This window comes from Lacerta agilis, chromosome Z (genome assembly GCF_009819535.1).
Source record: "Lacerta agilis isolate rLacAgi1 chromosome Z, rLacAgi1.pri, whole genome shotgun sequence".
Classification (NCBI taxonomy): Eukaryota; Metazoa; Chordata; class Lepidosauria; order Squamata; family Lacertidae; genus Lacerta; species Lacerta agilis.
This window is the reverse complement of record NC_046331.1, coordinates 15814588-15823657: the sequence shown is the minus strand read 5'-3', so window position 1 is coordinate 15823657 and position 9070 is coordinate 15814588. Positions and strand designations below refer to the sequence as shown.

Genomic DNA, 9070 nt, shown 5'->3' with positions numbered 1-9070 from the left:
AAAGCTTAGGTCAGCAATTTCCCAAAATAAGGTTGCTTGCACATGATCTGTTATCTCTGAAATAGGCTTCATTTGTTTATTCAGATTCATGGAGAATCCAAGAAACATTGCTGCCAAGCTATTGCAATCCACCCCATTAATGGTGGTATTTTCCTCTCTCTCTCTTTTGAAAAGCAATGGTTTCGTCTGCAGGAACTGGAAAGCATTATTGAGCTTTTCCTCTGTTTCTGGCCCTTTGTTTTGTCATTTCCTAGGACCACAACTGTTTCTTGTTTGGGATCTGAGTGATTCCACCTTTTAAAAACTATTACTACAATTGCAATAATAAAAGCGCACACACATACTTTTATTTGTGTTTTATTATTACAATGAGAACAAGTTAAAGAGGAATTTCTCAGGCTGCAAGTAGGAAGTCATTTACTGAAGGGCCAGTTGTGGTACCAGAAAACGACTAACCAAAAGGACAGCAAATGGGGAATGGGGGGGGGGGGGGTTTAAAGGGCCAGTACCTGCAAGAAGCAAGACCTTTGTTGACTAAGGGTTGCCCTACTCAGAGTAGACCCATAGAAAAAAGAATAAACATGACTACCTTAGGTAACTAAGTCACCTATGGAACTATGCTGAATAGGGCTTACACTGAGACTTAGTTCTGAGTAGGCCCTAAATGTATAATATCTTACTCACAGATATGGGCATTATAAAATATGAAATAGTGTTATATTCCAAGTGGGGGAGCAACTGTTTTAATTCTGCTTTCAGCTGCTTCCAGGAAGAACAAGGCCGTATCGTTAAAAATAACGATAGGATCCTGCAAGCCCAAAAGATCTACCCATAGGGGAGGCTGCCTGCCCAGTCTCTGTATACTTGAACACTCTGGCTCCTTCCTCCTCCTCCTCCTCCTCCTCCTCCTCCTCCTCCTCCTCCTCCTCCTCATGCATCTGGATCAATCAGCCACACCCACACAATCACTCGCCCTCAGAAGACTAGGTTCTCTGCAGGAAGTTCTGGAATCACTTCCTTCCAGCAGCTGTGCCCAGACAGTGGCATAGGAAGGGGGTGCGGCAGGTGTGGGCCGACCCATGTGTCATCACTGAGGGGGGTGACAAAATGGCAACAAATATGTGTATTTAAAATAAAATAAAAAATTGGGCTCACGACACTTTTGTTGAAAAATTAACTCCCGCACCCACCACACACCCCTTCCTACGCCACTGGTAGCTAGGTGAGGTGGGGGGCACTGGGCGCCACACCGTGGGGCCAGCAGTGTGCCTGAGCCACACGTCTCTGCCTGCAAGCTTCACGCTTTTTCGAGCCGCACGGGGCTTGTGTCTGCCCACCGCCTCAGCCGCCCTACAACTGAGGGGGAGGCTGCGGAGAGGCTCCATGCAGTGCGCCCTGACTTGGCTCGCCACGCCCCCATGGGCGGTTCGCTCTGCCCCCGGCTGCAGGACGCCCGCGTCACACCAGGCACCCAAGCAGCTAGCTACGCTGCTGTGCCCAGAATGTTGATTCATGCAACGAGCAAGATGCAGTTTAATGATCAGTGTACAAGACTGTATATGGGAAGACCCAGGTTCAAATCCCCTCTCAGCGCATAACTCTGGGCTTTAAAAGCTTGTATTCGATGCCCACACTGTACTGGGTCAAGTTGAAGGATCTTATAATAATCCCTTATCAACTTGGGTCCATGCAGTGCTATTTTTCTAGGAAAAAGAGGTGCTGGAACTCACCGTGAACACTTCCCTTGAATGGCAATGGTGCCCACCTGAGAGGTGCTGGAACTGAGTCCCGGTGAGTTCCAGCTGAAAAAAAAGCCCTGTGTTCATGACACCTTAAGAACCACCTCATGCCTTAACTTCCTGTATGATCGCTGAGGACTTTCAGGGAAGCAACATTCCATTGTTGTAACCCTCTTTTAAAAGCTGTTGGAGTCTGGCTTTTAAGTGGCATATAAAATTGCTGAAATAAATAAATAAATAAATACCGGTAAATAAAGGTGAGGGGAAGCTGGCTTCTGTGCACAATTCAAATTCCGAGTGCATCGTTAATGATAAAAGAAGGACTTACCAACTGGAAGCAGAGAAGACGTCATCGCCAGAGACAGCATCCCGTAGGCAGCGCTCAATAACACACCTCCTAACATCGTGAGGGGTTGCTGGTTCCAGGTATCTACTGTAGAGGCTTCTTTTTTTCGTAAAATAATAATAATCAATTTTTCGTGTGTGTGTGTAGAGACTGAAGACAGAGCAGACTCTGGATTCCTTAAATCATTGAGATCTCCTTAGTCCTTCTCAGCTCTGAATCCCAGGTCTTCAGAAACCTCTTTGTGTGCAAGGGAGATCCTTTGGTTGAATCTTTTTTATAATAATAATATTTTTTTAAAAAAAAATCAGCCTGGTGTTAGAAATTAGCAGGTGCACACACACAAAGAGTTCCTTTCCTCCTCCACCTCCTCAGAAATTTTCCTCGTTGATGAACAGACGCTAGCATATGTGTGTTACATTTCCCTTAGCTATATCTGTCCTAGTTCCTCGGCCCACGATCACTACCCATTAATACAAACCATGCAGAAGCTGTTGGGAGAGAAATTCTCCCTAATCAAGATTTAACTCTAAATCCACTTCAAAATCCTCTAATTCAGTTGGATTAAGCAGGGAAAGCTTCCCCAGTCTTCTCTCCCCCCCCCTGCCCCTACCACCACTACTTTTCCAGCTCTCCCACCTGCGTCTTTACAAACCAACAGAAGACCCCAGAGAGACAGAGAGAGAGAGCAAATGTTTACGATGGCTTAGTAAACACAGGAAAAAAATTATTACAGAAAGCCAGGTGTCAAGCTAATTTTAAAAGCTAAAATGAAGACCTTCAAGCAACAGAGATGGGAAGAGGGGGACTCCCCGCCAGAATTCATTTGCGGCTGGCTTTCATGATCCCTGATTAGGCCCACAACAGTATTACTAAAGCAAGCAAGCCTGTTGTAATGTGTAAACCATAGAATCATGGAAATGTATAGTTGAAAGGGACCCCAAGGATCCTCTAGCCCAAGCCCCTGCAATGCAGGAATCCTAGATAAAGAATCCCTGACAGATGGCCATCCAACCTCTGCTTAAAAATCTCCAATGAAAGCGACAGTCCAGCACCTTCTGAGGGAATCCGTTCCACTCTCGAACAACTGTTACTGTCAGAAAGCTATTACTAAGTTGTTACTAGGACTTCCTCACGTTTAGTCAGAATCTGCTTTCTTGTCATTTGAATCCATTGGTGTGGGGCCTGCCCTCTGAAGCAGCAGGAAGCAAGCTTGCTCCATCTTCCATGAGACAGCCTTTCAGAGATATTAAGGTGGCTATCATATCTCCTCTCAAGTCTCCTCTTTTCCAGGCTAAACATACAAAACTCCCTCAACCGTTCCTCATAAGGCTTGGTTTTCAGACCCTTGACCATCTTGGTCGCCCTCCTCAGCACACCTTTCAGCTTGTCAATATCCTTTTTAAAACAAAATAGAAAATTCTTTCCAGTAGCTCCTTAGAGACCAACTGAGTTTGTTCTTGGTATGAGCTTTCATGTGCATGCACACTTCTTCAGATGCGCATCTGAAGTGCATCTTCAGATGCACTTCTTCGTATCTGAAGAAGTGTGCATGCACACGAAAGCTCATACCAAGAACAAACTCAGTTGGTCTCTAAGGTGCTACTGGAAAGAATTTTGGTTTTAAAACAGAACTTCTTTAAACAAACCATAGTTAATATCAACCCCACTAAACTGTGGTGAATACTTTGAAGAAATGCATTCTTCTTTTATTGTTCACTATGGAAGTGGGGGACATTTGGTCCCTGACCATTGACTATGCTTCCTAGGGTTGGTGGGAGTTGTAGTTCAGCAACATTCAGGTAGTCAGAGGTTACCCACTGTGAGGAGATGAGCCAACTTATTTATTGTGCATTCCTTCTGATCTATTTGAGGTTAGATGTGGTTAAGTCAAACAATGGTTATCATACAATTTCTAGTAGCTTTCCCCCATCACTTTCCTTATTGCAAAAGGTTGCAGGGGTGGGGGGCAGATAAGCGTGTTTGGAACATGAGCACTAAGACAGCTTTGATTGCGCAGACTTGAACTTGCCAGTTATGTGATCGAATCACACCCATAGAATTCAGGCTGCTTTCAGAAATAACCGTGGAGACAATTACATTTCTTTTAAAAACATTGGTAAGTCTCATGGTCTATCTGCCATAGCTTGGGGGGCGGGTCATTCTGGATGTTATTTGGGGGTCCCTTCCAAACTTGTGATCCTATGAGGTTGGAATCAATAAGTGAAAATCTGCAGAACCAGCCCAACCAGCTATTTTGTTAAAGGTAAAGGGCTTGGCAGGCCAATTGAGCATTGCCATTGACATGCCCAAAGAGTGAGCTCTGTTGTCATAGAGACAAATGGGTGGGCCTTTTCCCATCTCACATGGCTGGATGCCACATCATCCTAGGAGGGAGAACAGTAGGCCAAGGGCAGGTGTGGGTGAGAGAGAGTTTTGGGCTGATGCTGGAAGCTGGAGAAACAGAGACATGTCTTTTTGTGTACTGGACCGAAAGCACTGGCTTGGGGCTTTCCTAGAAACTCAGTGGGGGAACAAGATCTGTTTGGGTGTCAGTGCTGTGAGCCTCTCCACATCCTATGCTCAGGTTGTATATAGATATGGGTAGATAAAGTTCTATATCCCAAAGATACCAGTGTCTCTGCTGATTTTCATGCCAAGGAAACTGGAGCCCAGGTAAGCACAGGAACCCCTGCAGTCTCTTTCCATTTGGAAACTTGGGGGGGGGGGGGAGAGAGAAAACATACCCAACCCTCCATTTTTTAATAAAAGGTAGTGGTGGCTTTGGGTTTCTTTTCTTTGCAAACCTGTCTCACCTTTCCCACTCCCCACTTAGGGAATCACATGAGTTTCCTTTTTCATTAAGTCTCAGAGTAAAGAAGCAGCAATTTCTCCAGAAAGCTGCCCTTAGTAATTTTGTAGGGGGGGGGGGGGTTTGAACAGGGAAACCTGTTGCTGCTCGACGCTGATCAAGAAGGGGGGGCAGGCTGTATTAACAAGCCCGGAGGGTGTTCATGTTCTCACTTAAACCTTTGGGATCCCCAGAAAGGCGGATAAGCCATGCACAGATTAGACGGTTTTTGCCTGGCAATCCTTCTTAGAGATCATTCCATATTGGACACACAACCGATCTCATTTCATCACAGTCATTTCCCCCTGCTCAGTCAAAATAAATAAATAAATCCCATAGTGCTTGTGCCTTTGCTAAGATTGCCAGCTGTTTCTGATTTTAAGGGGTAAGGAGGAGAGCCTAATATTTTTGAAAGGCTGGTCAATTACCGCCACTTGACCTGCCCTGGGGCCTTTTAAAATCTTGATGCAGCTTTGGCAGGCAGGAATGGCACAGGTTGAGCTTCTTCTTCCTGGCACAGAGATAAAGCCATGGGGGCGGGGGGAGCTTCACCTGAAGTCTTCCGCAGTGTAAGCATAACTTTCGCTGACAGCTGCAGGAGCCTCTCATATTGTGTCGAGTAAACGTTTAGGAAATTTTGACTGAAGAGGCAAGGTGTTTTTTTAAGCACTGCCCATATTTTTGTAGAAGCTGAGGAAAAAACAAAATATTGTGGCAAAAAAAAAAATTCACTGCATCCATGCACGAGTCAACTGCGGTTCGTCCAACTAGATTTAGAGAATGGAACAAATTTTGCAAACTTGTTCCTTTCCAGAATTTGTTGTTGAGCGCCATTATACTTTCCACCCATTTCGGCTGCATTGTCATATGATTGTCCTCTACATTTACTGAAATCTAGTTCAAGTTCACTGAAGTAGTTCAGTATCATCTCAGCCGTACTTTCCCCCGCTGTGATCTTTCATTTAAAAAAAACCCTCAGAAAACGTTCAACTCACTAGGAGAAACATATCTAACAATGGCAGCAAGTTGATAAACAACGGAAACATCAGGGGTTGATTCAACTAATAAATGAGAATAACCTGCCTGTTGGATGCTGCTCAGTATTGCTTCTCAAACAGTATTAGCCATCAAATGGATAACCTCTTCACATATGGTTTTGGTTAAGTACGAACTGAGTCTGCTCAGACTGCACAGTGAAGTCTACTTGATTTTCTTCTGTTTGTAAACAGGAATGTTCTACATCTGAGGGATTATGTAGTGCTGTTTCTGCGTGCTTTACAAAGCCATATGACGGGATTGGCTTTAAAGGTTCGAGTATTTCCTTCTGTTCTTTTTGTCACTTTTGTTTGCTAACAGCACTCAATCCACTTAGCCGATAGCTTCATATGCCTTGAGACCCCTAAAATGTCACTTTAAAGCATATTCAGTACACATTTAAAAAAACATGACCCCCCCCCTTCCTGGGGACTGTCATTTGATAAGGGTGCTAGGAACTGTAGCTCTCTCTGGCAGGTGTAAACTACAGTTCCTAGGATGTGGGGAGTGGAGAGAGTGAGAGATTGCAAACTCAATTCAGTTGGACCCTATTTCATTTTAGAAAAGTTATATAGAGGGTTTATTTAATCAACAGCACAAAGTGCCTAAGCAGTTAGCACAACCAATAAAGTCAATCAAATTTAAAAACCAGCAGATGCAATAAAATTATCAAACATGTTGATAAAATCAGCAGAATTTTAAAACGAGTACCTGTAACATTTTTTTAAAGCTTTTTCAGCCTGATGTGAATAAGTGTTGAGCAGATTTCAGGATTGCTGAAACGGAGAAACATGCAATGGTTGGTCCCGATTTTTTGCAAATAAGTGAAACACACAAGAGTTTCCCCACTTTTACCAAATCACTGTACAATATAGAGAGACAGAATGTAGGCTTCCCATATTTCAAACAGTAACAATCCGGACAGAAATGTTGTTGAGCTTTTTTAGCGAAATCATAGAAATCCCATTTTTTTAGCTAGTCTGGACATATGGCAACCCTGCAGAATGAGCAAAATAGAAACACGCATTCTTAAAAAAAAAATTCACTTCTCACTTTCTCAGTTAAAAAGCAATGAAATATATGTTCCAAATGAAAATATAATTAATTAGCCCTGGTTGGCGTGGGGGTTCGAACTCTCAACCTAATCTCTCTGCTGCAGGTTCACTACGGTCGCCATCTTGGAAGAGGGAAAAAGAAAAAGCCACTCTGGCGACTTCTACCCGATGTTAACATGTCAGGTAAATGTATCGGACGTTTCGGAATCGAGGATTCATCCTTCATTTCCATCGCCTGGCCACCCATCCAAATTATTCTTCTTTTAAATACTCTATTGTTTAAGTAAACCTGCCCTGAATTTAAACATAAAGGAGGACCAGGCTTTAAATAATCCTCGTGTTTATTTTTCCAACAGTACATAACAGGGACGGTGTTAATCTGCTCCTGAATTGTAATTGCTTTACGAAGTCTTAACTTTCGATTGGTTAAAAGCATACATATTTTACGACAATGTGTCCAGGAAGCAGCTGAAATTTTAAGTCGTGCGGATTTGTTTTCTTAATGAAGTGTTCCGTAGCTGTTAAATGAAATGCTCAGTGTGTATTTATTTATTTATTTATTTATTTATTTATTTATTGGTGTAAATGGGAAAGGCAGATAATTAAAGCATCAGGGGGGGGAGGAGAGAATCTCAACTGGCTCCACATAATCTTTAAAATATATAGTTCCAGTTACAGGCTGTGTTGGTCTGCCATAGTCAAAACAAAAAATTAAAAAAAATTCCTTCCAGTAACACCTTAGAGACCAACTAAGTTTGTTCTTGGTATGAGCTTTCGTGTGCATGCACACTTCTTCAGATACACTGATGTATCTGAAGAAGTGTGCATGCACACGAAAGCTCATACCAAGAACAAACACAGTTGGTCTCTAAGGTGCTACTGAAAAGAATTTTCTATTTTGTTTTGACTGGCAGACCAACACGGCTACCCACCTGTAACTGAAACAGAAGTCACCAGACAGGTTTTCCACACCCATCAGCCAATCACCCATTCCCACCACCCTTCTGAGTAATACCCCTCCCCACCCTCTCACTATATATAAGGGTCTGGTGACTTCTGTTTCAGTGTATCTGAAGAAGTGTGCATGCACACAAAAGCTCATAACAAGAACAAACTTAGTTGGTCTCTAAGGTGCTACTGGAAGGATTTTTAAAAAAATTAAAATTAAATATATGTATCCCAAGGTATAATATGAACTGTTGTTCAGCTTACTTGCATGTTGCATAAAAGGAGAGAAGGGTAGCACTGCCCTTGATAAGGACGAAAAGACATGTTTGTGGCATGTACAACATGCATATGGTTTAAGATATTGCCACTTACTTTGTGGCATCTAACCATTTTTTTTCCCTAATGAGGTTGGCCAGTTTTGCAGAAGGGGGAAAAAACAGTGTAACTCCAAGAATGAAAACTCATAAACATTAGCAGCAGCGAAGCTCCGTAAAAATAAAATGTTCCATTATTTTTGCATCCACAGAAGTAGTGGGGCAACTTAATATTGATTTTTATGTAAGCTTGAGTGGGTAAACAAGCACATAGACTGGAAAAAGAATCACAGTCTAACCCCACCCCACAGGGTTCTTATGAGGAGGACTATGCCCACCACCTTGAGCTCATTGAAGGAAATGTGGAATATTAATGCAATAAGTAGAATCATCTCCTTCATTGATCACTGCCTTGTTGTGGCGAAGGGGCTTGAATAACTCAGGGAAGCTATGAGCTATGCATGCAGGGCCACCCAAGATGGACAGGTCATAGCGGAGAGTTTAGACTAAATGTGATCCACCTGGAGAAGGAACTGGCAAGCCACTCCAGTACCCCTGCCAAGAAAACTCCATGGACAAAGACAACAGGCATATAAAAGTTATGACGCTGGAAGATGAGCCCCTCAGGTCGGAAGGCGTCCAACATGCTACTGAGGAAGAGCGGAGGACAAGTACAAGTAGATTCTGAGCTGATGAAACAGCTAGGCCAAAGCCGAAAGGTCGCTCAGTTGCGGATATGCCTGGAAGCGAAAGGAAAATCCAATGGTGTAAAGAAAAATATTGCA

General features: G+C 43.2%; 1 non-coding gene across 1 annotated transcript; it reads left to right on the top strand.

Annotated features, from left to right (window-relative positions):
- Positions 1-8239: 8239 nt before the first annotated feature.
- On the top strand, positions 8240-8369 carry LOC117040545. Its single transcript, XR_004425872.1, has one exon. It is a non-coding gene; the product is annotated as a U6atac minor spliceosomal RNA (small nuclear RNA).
- The last annotated feature ends 701 nt before the right edge of the window (positions 8370-9070 follow it).